The following is a 13,450-nucleotide window of genomic DNA, read 5'->3' as shown; positions in this document are numbered from 1 at the left end:
TGCTCCTGAAAACGTAAGTTTGGACATCTTTTTTCCATTAGGAAAGAGTTCTCCGACATTCACCTGAGTCCTGGGGAACAAGGATAAATTGCATCCCATCATCATTTTATTTCAGCTACCACCCTCTACTCCATGCATACTTGAAGCAGGAGCCAACTGAGGAAACCAGACATGAAGGCAAAACAAATATAAACACCATAAATATCTTTACTTCCTCTAGGACACATGACTTTATTCATAAACCAGTCTCACATTATATCAAAACAAGAGTTGCTTTAAAAAGGGATAAACTATTATAAATCACAACAGAGCAAATACCTTTTTTTTCAACTTAGCAACACAAACAATGTAATACATATAAATAAAACAAAAACATTCTGCCGTAAAAATTCTATTACTGGCAAAAAAGACTGACAACCTTGAACACATCCTTGGAAGCTGCAGTATAACTGAATTTGACAGTCTGCACTCAGCGTTTACATGCTGTGAAATTGTACATTGGGTTTCTGAGGAATTATGAATAAACTCTAAATAAAACCATTTTTCTGCTGATTTGAGCCCAAAGGGAGGAGGACTTTGAATTGAACTGACAATGCACTCACCTTGGAATGAAAGATTTCATCCTATCTTTTGCTCTTAAAATAGAAAAAGAAAAGTAGGCAGTAAAGAAATGCAGGGTATGAGAATAATAATGTCTGTTCATTAATTTAAGAAGTCTCACCTTGGGTTCTTTGCATTCAAAGTAGGAAAGTAAAACCTGTCTCCTTGGAAGCCATGTTTTTAGCCTCTGGATCTGTAATCCTGGGTCCAGCATTTCATCTTTCTGTGAGCCAACGTTTCTATTTCCTATCAGAAAAGTAGCTCATCCTTTGGTTCTTCTGATTCTATTCTCCCCACTGAAGTCTTGCTTTCACAACTCAATAAATCAAACCATTGTTGAGGTCATACTACATGCTGAAAAGTGCAGATCCTCACCACCCTGAGTACTCCAGACAGACAGACCTATCGATGGTAGGATCATCTGGGGTGACTTCAGTTCTATAGTTTTGATGGAATCCAGGCTCTGAAAGAAAAATAGAGACAATAATGTGCAAACTAAGGCTAAAAGTGAGGTGTGTACATGTGCTTACACAGTTATGTTTGTGCCCACAAACCAATGTGACACAAATACATATAAATATATAGAAAGAAACACAAATATCACTTATCATCTCTTTCACATAGAGGACTGCACACTGCTGTCAGCTCCTTCCAAATCAGGACTTTTTTTTTTTTTTTTTTTGCTTTTCTGTGGCACCCATTTCCCTTTAACATTAACCTTGATGCTCATCTTACCCCGATTTCATCTGTATAGAAATGTTGAGAAAAGAAGATATGTTGTAATATACTGTAATTTCCCCCACATTAGGGCCATAAATAGACATTATGTCCCCTAAATAATTTATAATTAACCCAAGAAGCATCCAGTCATGGAGGACCAAGGGCTAAAGGCATTTTAAAATATTCTGCTATTGGGAGCTACACATTTTCTGTTAGCAGGCTGTGCTAATTCAACCAAGTTTACTTTTACAGGAAGTTATTAGAGACTTTAAGAAATCCACTAAACACCACACTATTATGCTTGCTCATTTCAGTTGATGCTCAATTTCCAGGTTTTGATAGAAAATCATTTCATTGATCTGTCAAGCATTAATTATCCAAAGCACTAAAAGCAGTTGTCACCAGACCCAGTCTCCTGTTTCTTCAGCCTTCATGCAGTCAGAGCTTTGAAAAATGACCAAGATTTTAAAGGTCACAAACTTCACAGACAGCCAATGTGACAAGATAGTAGCTGAGCATCTGTTTTTCCAGCTCACTTGCACCGAAGAACCTGGAACTATAGAAATTTCTCTCTGTGTTGTTTCCTACAGTTTCATCTGCCTTACAGGAAAACATTAGTGTTAGTATCAATAAGCCTTAAACAGCTTTGACTCATTCTGATTTCCACTATAAAAAACAAGCTTCCAGTGAGATGTCCTTATAGATGGATAATTATATCGCATAGCCTGAATGAAAGTCCAGCTGTACACACACACGCATACTCAGACACAACCAAATGCATTCCAAAAGCACAAACAATATCCAAAGAGACAATTTCTAACTACACATTGGGCTGCAGGCTTACTTAGGCTTTGCTTCACAGGATTTGAAAAGTCCTCCAATTTGGCTGCTTTTCCATCAAAGGGAAAGAAAATTACTTAGCTTAAGTCTTAACTTCAAGATTTAAAATACAGAGAAAGAAAGAGAGAGAGAGAACTCTGTCCTGTTTGCTGTTCGGTTATACTGTATTAAAAAGTTACCCATAAAAAAAAGCTTTCAGAAAGGTTAAGGGCAAGTTTTTAAAGAAAAAAAATCAAACAATTGGGGAATCTCCCCAGTAAGTCATGGCCAGTGAAATACACAGAGAGGGGGCAGAAAGTCTGAATTACTGAAGCTGCAGGATTAATCCACTCAGACTGTCAGGAAGCCCCAAGGGAAGTGTGGGGTTTTTCCACTGGCTCCTGAATACCAAACAGGGATGCTGCTGCCACCCACACGTTTTCATCCTGATGTTTCCACCTGAATTTCTAACAGCTTAAATCTTTAAAAACAATCGTGTCCTTTGAAACATGTTAGCCACCAACAGGTGAATGTGATTAATGTGATTAGCTAGACCCTAATGAGGAGGGATGAGGGACACTGTTCCTTAATTCTTCTTTCTCTGGGGGGGGGGGGGGGGGGGGGGAAGCAGTGGCTTTCCTCAATTGGAAATGAAGTAAAAATGGGAATCAGCGGGTGCCCTGGTTCCCCAGCAACCCAAACCCATGGGTTGCATCTGCTCACACCATGCCCTAAATGCCTCCAGCATGAAAGATGCTGTCAGAAGGGATTCCCTTTATGTGGATCCTCTTTACTCTGGTCCATTCATTCATACTTAATTATTTGGTTTCCAAGTCAGTAACCAGGTATCTGTGGGCTCTAATATTTGTCTCTGTAGGGAAGGAGGCTTCCTCTAGGGAATTTACTATAACACCTTTTAAAGTGAATTGGTGTCTTGCAAACCCTCTGGGAAAATTTGTGTTAAAAGCAAGAATCTAGGAGGGGGAAGCCGGGAGAGCATCGCTTTTGGCTGCCCTGCAATTCCTTCCCCACTGCTCTAGGAAATCTGCAGTGTCATGCCTATTTCATCAGAACCTCACTGCCGAAGGCTTCGCTCAGGGAATTGCCTGTCACACTGCAGATTCATCTATAAATAATCAGCACAAACTGGCAACTGCCTGGAAAAACAGTAACAGGGAAATGACTACTGCATTCCACACCTTTATCTCCAGCTTCCTGGATGCTCCAACTCCAGCCCCACACCTATGCTAGGCCAAGCTCCTGTCATTTATTTTTGGTTCCTTCTATTACTAGAACTATTCTATGGCTAGTTTTGTTGCTTTGACTTTGTGACTTTAAGAAATAATTTAGAAACTATTCAAGAGCTACATTATGAATTCCAAACTAGAAAGTGTTAAAAAAAACAAAACAAAACTGATATTCTGCTCTCATGGGAAAAGAAACGCTACATTATCTACCTAGACTTTTATACTTAAAAGCGATTCTGTTCATCCCTGACTAATCAAAACAAATTTATCAATTCCCATGGCCTTGTCCATTTCATTGTTTATATTTCCATAAGGGGTTCTAAAATGTAAGTTAAAATCAAATCTGAATGTTTTTCCTTGAAGGATAGGGAATTTAAGTTTAGGTATAACAATATATAAAGAATAGCTAATTTCCTATAAAATTCATTCATTCAACATAGATTTAAAGGTTTTAGCATATGTGGCACTATACTAAAAAATGTCTGAGGTAGAAAGATGAACATTACCTGGTCTCTGTGCCCAGAGAACTTAAATTTTAAAGAGAAAGATACTGCACATAAGCTTTACTGTAATGCAAGAAAAACATGCTAAGGACCAAAAAGGACATAAGCAAAGTGATACAAGAAACTTTTTTTTAAAAATTTCATTTTGGTAATTAATATACATATGTATGTATGTATAAGTATATATATATGTATACATACGCATAGCATAAAATTGCATGAAATTTGCCATTTTAACCATTTTAACTGAATAATTCAGTGGAATAATTACATTTACAATATAATTTGTACCATCCTCTACCAAAACTTCTTCATCACCCCAAACAAAGATGTGAGAACATTCTGAAATACAATCATTTCCAGCTGTGGTGGTGGAAGATACAGCAAATGGTTCCCAAAGAAAACGGCATTCAATCCAGACAAATGAATAGAGATGGAGATGGCATTCCAGAGGAAGGAAATGAAGTGATCCAAGGCACAGAGGCAAGAAGTATAGGAAGCATCCAAAGAGTGGTCAATGGTCCAGTTTGATCAATATACAGGGAATAAAATAGTTGATTTCAAATTTGGTATATCAATCAATCAATATCAATGCTCTCCACAATTAATTCACTCATTCATTCATTAAATATTTCCTGGGTGCCCACTCTTCTTGTCAGGGACTGTTGACAGTCTTAAGAAAAACAATAGTGAAAAATTCTGCAATAAATCTTCACAAGCCTCTTCTCCAGAATTGTTGAGACCACCATGCCTACTTTAAGATCACAATAATATCACAGTTGATATTGATAGAAAATATTGTGCATGTATAATGTAGCTTCTTCATGAAGAAGTTTTATCATTCCAGCAGGCAACACCACAGTCTGTTGGAAGAAATTGGTTCAAGGCACAACACATCAATACATAAAGCATTCATACCCTTACAGTATTCCAACTACATGCAATTGTACCTCCCAAAGTATTGCCTAAGGAGTTGCATATTTAAAAGGGTGAAGCTGCCATTTCATTTGGAAATAGCCATCAAGCCAATTCACTTAAAAGCTAGACATGTACATTCTCCCTGAAAGGTAACAATAAGAATGTAAGAATATTCTCAAAGAATATTCCTCAATTTATGGATAAAAAGGGGATAAAAGCATTTGCTGGATATATTGTAAGAGGTTACTGTAAGTATATAAATGAGATAATATATGAGAAACTGATCTGTAGCACTAAACAGATATTAGCTCATTTGACTACAAAAATTCCTTCATTGCTCTTAGTGCCACTATAAATCCCTCACTGCAAATGATACCAGCATGCTCAATAGGGCACACATTGTAGTTAAAGCAAGTTGGAAGTGAATTATTTCTTAGATTTCAGACATGATTGGAAACAATGTTGGTCACCATCAGTCCAGTAAGCACTGTTGCCCACAGTCAGCAGCAGCAAAATTGAGACCATAGCTTGGAGAAGGCTTCAAACATTTGCTAGTTGCAAGGGAGATTCATCCTTGCCACTAAAATTGAAAGCCCAGTTGGGGTATATAGTTGCAAAGGTGTTTCCATCGGAGTGGCTTGACAACAGGCATTATCTGAGGTATTATCTTTGGTTTAGAGCCACCTCACATTCATATTTTGGCTCAACTATCAGAGCCACCAAACGGAGTAAGTACATAAGGTTATCATAATTCATGATATCATCATAACTGCTGACTCTGATTTACCCAATATTTTTCCTAATATTTTTATAAACCATCTTTGCTGGTCAAAGGTCATTAGTTAAAGAAAGACTGATAGAAGATAACAGTTATTGAATGCATACTCTGTACCAAGCACTCTAATTGGTATATACACATTAATTATCTCATGTTACTTCCAAAAGACGGATATATGCTAAAGAGTGCACGACTAAATGCAATGCTTTTGCTTCTTTTAGGTTATTATAAACATATAAACCTCTGGTGGTACAAGTTTAATGTCCCTTGACCTCTTTTCTCCTAGTCTCTTTCAGGACTTTTAGAGGTCACTTGTTGCAAGACTAGGGAAGAATTGTGGATGAGTCAGATTCATACAGATTTGGAACTGCTCCTCTAAAAGATTCAATAAGGAAAATCAGCAAAAATGGTTAGAAGGGATTCATAGCAAACTGATCAACATGACATCATGTCTTTCTCCAGGTAAGGAGAATAAAGGAAATAGCATGCAGGATTCTCATGCCTTCGCCACATAGATGAAGAGGTAGTTTAAACTATTACAATAAAGATATTAAATAATACAGATTAAAACAGCTACTAATCACTAGAGTACATTCTCCAAATGCACATGGTTGGACACAAAGGTTAAATTCACTTCATCAAAGAGCTTCCTTTCTTGGAAAAATCTGCATCAGTGGAATTTCATGGATTGGCATGTCCTAGAATAAGAAGAGCGATACCTGCACTGACTAATGGAAGGTTTGAGAATATATTTTTTTCATAAAATAATTTCTCCTTTTTAGTCTCACCCACAAAAGATTATCTGTCATCTTCAAGCCAATCCTAATATATCAACTCCACCATGATGGCCTCCCCCAAAAGGCACAGATCCCAAGAAAGGTATAATGATATCCTAGAACACATATTCTTCTGCAGATAAATACCCCCTTCCCTTCACATTTCTAGAATTCTTTCCCAAGGAAATTGACATTAAATCCCTACTTGTTCTATGGGTTGGAATCATTCAGGAAAGACATTTCATTTAAATCGCTCATTCTAGGACATATAACCATCATTAATCTAAAATTTACATATGATTATTAAGTACAGTTTACATAATGCTATTATCATAACAAGGTATTTCTTAATTTGAACACCTTAAATATTTAGTCTAACTACAGAATAAATTTCAGTATATTGCCTAAATATTAGCAAAATGACTTCTAAACTATAATTACTATTAGGAGATTAAACTGTTTTTATACATTTAGAACTTGTGGTAGCTTGGAGTTATGTACCCCAGAAAAACATGCCTTAATCATAACCTATTTCTGTAGATATGAATCTACTGTAAATAGGACCTTTTTAAGATATTATTTTTGGGTAAAGTGTGGCCAACTGAATCCGTTTTTTATTTTAATCCAGATTACTGGAATCTTTTATAAGCACAATGAAATTCAGACAAAAGGGGGGTGGGGGTGGGGGGGGAGTCATGGGAAGCAAGAAGCTGGAGGTCAACAGGACCTGGAAGAGAAAACAGACGTTGCCACATGCATTGCTACATGATGGAATAGCCAAGGACAAAGCATTGCTGACTGTCAGTCCCAGAACACACAGTCTTCGGGGAGAAAACATCGCCTTACTGACACCTCAATTTTGGATGTCTCAAAGCCTCAAAATCATAAGTCAATACTTCCTGTTGTTTAACCAACCCATTGTATGGTATTTGTTTTAGCATCCAAAAAACTATAAGTTTTTGGTACCAGGAATGGAGTACTGCTATTGCAAATACCTAAAAATGTGTAAATGACTTTGGAATTGGGTAATGGGTAGAGACTAGAAGAATTGTGAGGGTTCAAAAATGAGTGAGGGATGTAAAGAAAGTTTGTATTGTCTTTGAGAATACATTATTTGTTATTAACAGAATGTTGTAGAAATATATGGACATTAAAGGTGCTTTTGGCAAGACCTAAGAAGGAAATGATGAATGTGTCATTGAAAATTGGAAGAAATGTGATCCTTCTTATAAAGTGGCAGAGAACTTGACAAAAATGTGTTCTGATGTCGAATGAAAATGGAACTTGTAAACAATGAGCTTGGATATTTAGCTCAGGAGATTTCCAAGCTAAGTTTGGAAGGTACCACCTAGCTTCTCCTTGCAGCTTATAGTGAAATGAGAGAGGACAGGGATAAAGTGAGAACTGAACTCTTAAGCACAAATAAACCAGAAATTGATGGTTTGGAAAATTTGGAGCCAATATGGGTCCTCCCTGTGCTTTCATGAAGTGAGAGGCCAAACTTCGCATTAGGGTTTAACTAAACAACTCTTTGCCAAATCAGCTGTGGCTGAACGTGGATCCAGGCATCTGTTTCAGCTGAAGTCAAAACTGGAAATACAGGTATCCAGGAAGGATCTGGGAAAAATCCTTTTATCTGATGGTTTAGACTTCCTGGAACTGTGCACAATGTCAACAAGTTTTTTGCAATATTTGTAAGAACAGAACTATAGTCAGCCTGGACTGAAAGGGATGATGAAGGGATGAACTGAAGGAAGAATGACTTCAAGGGCAGAACCATGAAAACATATCTGGACAGATAAGATCTCCCTGGGCCAAGAGAGCGGCCCACCCATATGTGTGGAAAGGTTGTGTCCACCCTGTGCTCAGAAGGGGCAGGACATCTGCCCTGGCTGCACTTGGAGGCAAGAGGCCTTGCACCTCATTATTCAGAGAGAGTGTTGCCACCTCCATGCTCAAAGATGGTGATGACTGTACCCTAGCTTTTGCAGAAAGCATGACTGCCAATCCAATGCTTAGAGAAAGTGAGCCTGTACTTCTAAAGAAATACAAATATTCTTCTTTCATGAAACGGTTTTAGAGCAACATGAAAAATAAATGAGATCATGCTTGTGAAAGCATTCTAAAAACTGCAGAATACAATGCAAACCTAAGACATTAATTCCCTGTCTATCCTCCATGTTCTTCCTATAAGTCTGACTCAGTAAAAAGGGGTAAAATCTAAGTCACTTTCTCCATGTCTCTGTCTCTCTATCTCTGTCATCTATGTATTTAGTAAATAACATGATGTCCCGATTGCTATTGGAATCACTAAGACTGCTTTATGCTAAAATTTTAATCTTGCATTCAAATTAGGGATGGAGTCCATTAACTTTTAATGTGGTTGAATTATACAAAATTGCTAATATTCAACCATTTTTAACCTACAAAAGTGACCATTTCATGGTTCAATATACAAAGTATTAGCTTTTAAGCCCATAAAATTACAAAGACACCATAAAAATTAGCTGTTGTGATTCTGACAGGATTTACTTAGAAAATGAATAAGAGATACACTGTTCTAAAGACGGTTAGGGCATAAGAACTTGGAGGAAGGAGATAGGAAAGGGATAACTTTTCTGACTGAGGCTGACTGGCACTTGGTATATAAGTGGAACTAGCTGTAAGAGGGGACTAGCTGTGTACAAGGAACCTTAGCTGTAATAAGATATAATACACCTCATACTGTGATTTAGAGATATGTTGCTATCAGCCTGTAATAGGATATTGAAGTGTTCTTTCTCTCTTGTCTAAGGATTTCAACTAAAGTTCAAATCTGAGGATAAGTGCTAAGAACCCCTATATTCTAAAGAGAACTGCCAGACACATCTCTGCAGAATTTAGTCACGCAGCTATCGCCCACTACTCCCACCAGCCTGTATAAGTAATAGATTAGAAATTCTAGAATTTCCATGTGTTATTGAGTTGTTGGCCTAGCAAGGATCCTAAATCTGAGTGGAAATTGGAAATGTGAGAAGGTGTTTCTAAGGGGTGCTATTGGCATTTACTGGGCAGCATTCAGGGATGCTAAATAGCCTACAAAGTAAGAGAGTATCCTGTGCAGCAAAGAATTATCCTGCCCAAATTGCAACTAGCTTTTCCATTAAGAAACATTGCATAAGGTAAAAGCTCCAATGGCTTTTCTCCTTCCCTCCAGAAATGGCTCTGCTATCCTACCCTAAAGCCAAGAGGAGGTGCTCCGAAAAAATTAGCAGTGGCTGCAAGGGGAGACTGACATTCATTCCCAAGGTGGGTTCTGCCTAACAACTAGGAAAACTGCTTCCCCCAGTGAACAATACTTGGTACTTGCCAACGCCTGTGGTGGCAGTGGTAATTGCCCCCAAGGTCAACCATACGTTCCCTAAAAAGCAATTCAAATCAAGTCTCATGATCCTCACTCATTTGAGGTGGTACTCTTTCAAACTTTCCTCACCTATTCTTCCTGCAAGCAGCCAGTACCTAATCAAGCCAGGTGGTGGCGTGCCCTTTAGGCCAATGTTTCTCAAAATGTGATCCTGGGAATAACTGCAGCAGCAGCATCCAAAACTTGTTAGAAATGCAAATTCTCTGATCACACCCCAGATCTATAGAAATTGGGGGCGGGGGCACCAATCTTTGTTTTAAGAAGTCCTCCAGGCAATTCTGATGGAGATTTCCTTTGAGAACCACTGCTCTGGTCATTCTGCTGTTTCTAAAGCTGTATTCTCAATATGACTCCACACACTTGGAGCAGCTGTCTGCCTGTCGCTCATCAAAACCCACTTCTCCCTCCTAGGCAGCTGGTCTTCTTCATGAAGCTCTGCCAGTCTGGGGATGGGAAATCTATGCCTTAAAAAATTATCATTTGTCCTTAACTATGAAGTCTACATCAACCCTACAAATCCTTAAGAAATTTAAACAAATATTGTGAAAGGCATGAGCACATATGTGCAGTATTGTATTTTGAGAACCAAAGGTGGGTAATCTGAATTATGAGGTTGATGGAGATAGAAAAACCATCTATTTTCTATATGGTACCCAAGACATTGGCAGTGCTTAACAACTATTTTTAAAATGGTATTAGAATAGTTGAATCTTGATTATATTGTTTGGGTAACTATTACCAGTTTTCCATGGGCACAGAGCTGCCCACAATATAATAAAATCCATGGAATAGTGAGATGATTAAACACAGAGTTTCAGTGAAATTTTTATAAATGCTTTTTATAAATGCAAATTCATACTCCTGAGTAAAGCTTCACACAGTTCTTTTTTACTAAAGCAAAATGAGACTCCTCGGTTTCCATGGATTTTTCCTTCTCATTTGTCTTGAGAAAAACATTCTAGTATTCTTCCCAATTTAATTTTACTTCATAACGTTTTATAATAAAATTTTTTCCTAAATACCTCACACATGTCTTTTGATAGCTTAGTTTATGAACAATTTTTCTTATTACAAAAACAAAACATAGTCTATAAAAATGATAGATTTTTATTTTATATTTTTATTTTGTTTTTATAATTCAATTTATAATCAGTAGTATTTAATAGGAGAATGGAACTATTTTGTACAGAATACAAGAATGAAATTTTGGACCCTTTTTGGACCAAAAGATAGTGCCTAGCTTTGTATTTACAAGATGTGAACCATCAATATAATAAAATATACAGTATATTTCAGAAAAAAAATTATGGTCAAGTTAAATCGAATATACCTATTTTACAAGCACTTAATATCTCCCTGCATAACAAAAAGAGTCATATTTTTGTCCAAAACTTTTTTTCAGTCAGTGAGTGCAAAACTCTCACTTTTCTAAGGACTGAATGGAAGCAAGCCTGTTTCATGGATGATACCCTTGAGAAAACCTAAGAAAGGAGGAGAGCGGACATGAAAACTTTATTCATTAGTGATCCTGAGTCAATAAATGATAACTCCACCTTGCTATTCCTTATTGTTCCCTATCAATGCAATATATTTTTGACACTAAGAGAGCATCAACCACTCCCCATCTTAGCAATAAATAGACAAGCAATTCCAATTAGATTAAAACAGGATTAAGGCATAGAATTTCTTTCTTACAGGTAATTCTTTTATATTTTTAAGAAAATGTATGTATTGTGCTAAGAAGTCCCACAATGTAGATTATTTAAACATGTTTTGTGAGACATAATATGTTACTATTAATTCAAAGGTAATAATTCATTATATCACAAACATTAATCAACTTTGATCCAAGTTTGGATCAAACGTCCAAAAAATAAATTTAAAATAATTAAGCCTGATATTCATGGAGAAGAACTACAGTGGATAATATATTTTCAAAACTTTTTTTTTAACAAACCCAGACCTTCTGCAGTAAAGACCTTAGAGCAGAACCACCTGTCAGACAGGAGTCTGTCCTCTGCAACCACATGTCCCGTGTTGCCAAGGTGGCAGGAAGTCTCAGCAGTTGCAGACAGCAGCTCAGGCTAAAGAATTGCAATTTTACCATTCTGAGATCATGCCAGGAGCAAAAGCAGTTGGCTTTTTGGTAAACTCCATAGCTTCTGATGGAGAATTATGCTTAGAAAAGTACTTTAAGTATATCTTAGAAGGCAAATAGGGGACCCGGAATCTTATGGAAAAAATAATGTGCTCTATTTTCTGTTGCCTGGGTATTGTGTACAGACTCTGGGGTGACACCCAATAATTTCCACCTCCTGATGTTAATACTCTGTGAAATCCCCTCCCTTTGTGATAGGAACTTGCTTCTAACCAACGGTTTGGGATGTCACTCCCATGGTTATATTTCGGTCCACAAGTCTTTGCAGACAGGAGAGAGATTCTTTTGCTGGCCTTGCAGAAGCAAGCAGCCATGTTAGGAACTGGCCACAGAAGGGCCACATGGCAGGGAACTGTGGGCAATCTCTAATCCCTGAGGGTGGCCTCCAGGTGACAGCCACAAGGAAATGAATTCTGCCAAGAGCCTGAATAAGTTATAAGCAGATTCTTCCCAGTCAAGCCTCCAGGAGAAAATACAGCCTTGCCAACACCTTGTGGAAGACTTATGAGGACTTAAGCAGAGGGCCTGGCCTCTCTGTGTCCAGACTCCTGGCCCCTCTGTGTCCAGACTCCTGGCCCATGATAATTTGAAATAATCAATATATATTGTTTTAAGTCCCTAAATTTGTGCTAATTTGTGATACAGCAGTAGAAAACATACACATGGATTCGTCAGGGAATCCTTTTCACTTTGACTCAACCAAGCTTTGCTATCTTCCCACCCACATTTATTTATGATTCTAGCCCTCACTATAGAATGCATGATACTTATCTCTGTGAGGTTGTCTTTACTTCAGAGAGGGCTGAAGTTTTAAGTTAAGGTCTAGAGACACTTTTTAATTATTTCACAGAACCAAAAATCACCTCTACTGGAAAAGAATTAAAGAAATTTAGTAAGTATAGCTCCCCGCACAGGTTAGGCTCATCTTAAAGAAAAGAACCAAGAACACAAGAATAGGATCTTTGATTCATTCACTTACTCATTCTATAAAGTAAAATCAACAATAACAAGAAGACTCAGTTAACTATTCTTCCAAATATGAATCATAAAATACTTCAGAGCAAGAAAGAATTCCTAAGTTATCTTTTCTGAATAATTTTTATTTATTTTTGTATAATAAATATATTTAAAAATCTACCAGACTTGAGATGCCATTGACCATTTTTCACTCTTTCAATAATATTTACTAAGAAGTATCTGTGCTAGGTAATTTTCTAAATACTTGAGAAGAGTCAGCAAATAAAACAATAAGGTATACTGTCCATGTAGCACTTAGAGCTTAACAAGAAAACAAACAATAGAAAACAAAAATACTAAATAACTAAATTTTATAGTGCATTACAGGTGATATGCATAATGGACAAAAGGAATAATAGTGTAGGGAAGGGGAGGCTGAGTGCTGGGAGTGTGGACAGGAGGCAGTATGAAATAGGGCAGTCTAAACAGAGATGATGAATTCACCAAACGGATATCCAAAGGAAGCACATTCCAAACGGAGGGAGTGACAGGGAAGGCCCACTGACAAAAG

Source organism: Dasypus novemcinctus, chromosome 2 (assembly GCF_030445035.2).
Source record: "Dasypus novemcinctus isolate mDasNov1 chromosome 2, mDasNov1.1.hap2, whole genome shotgun sequence".
NCBI classification, from domain to species: Eukaryota; Metazoa; Chordata; class Mammalia; order Cingulata; family Dasypodidae; genus Dasypus; species Dasypus novemcinctus.
The sequence above is the reverse complement of the archived record's forward strand: the minus strand, read 5'-3'. Positions refer to the sequence as shown.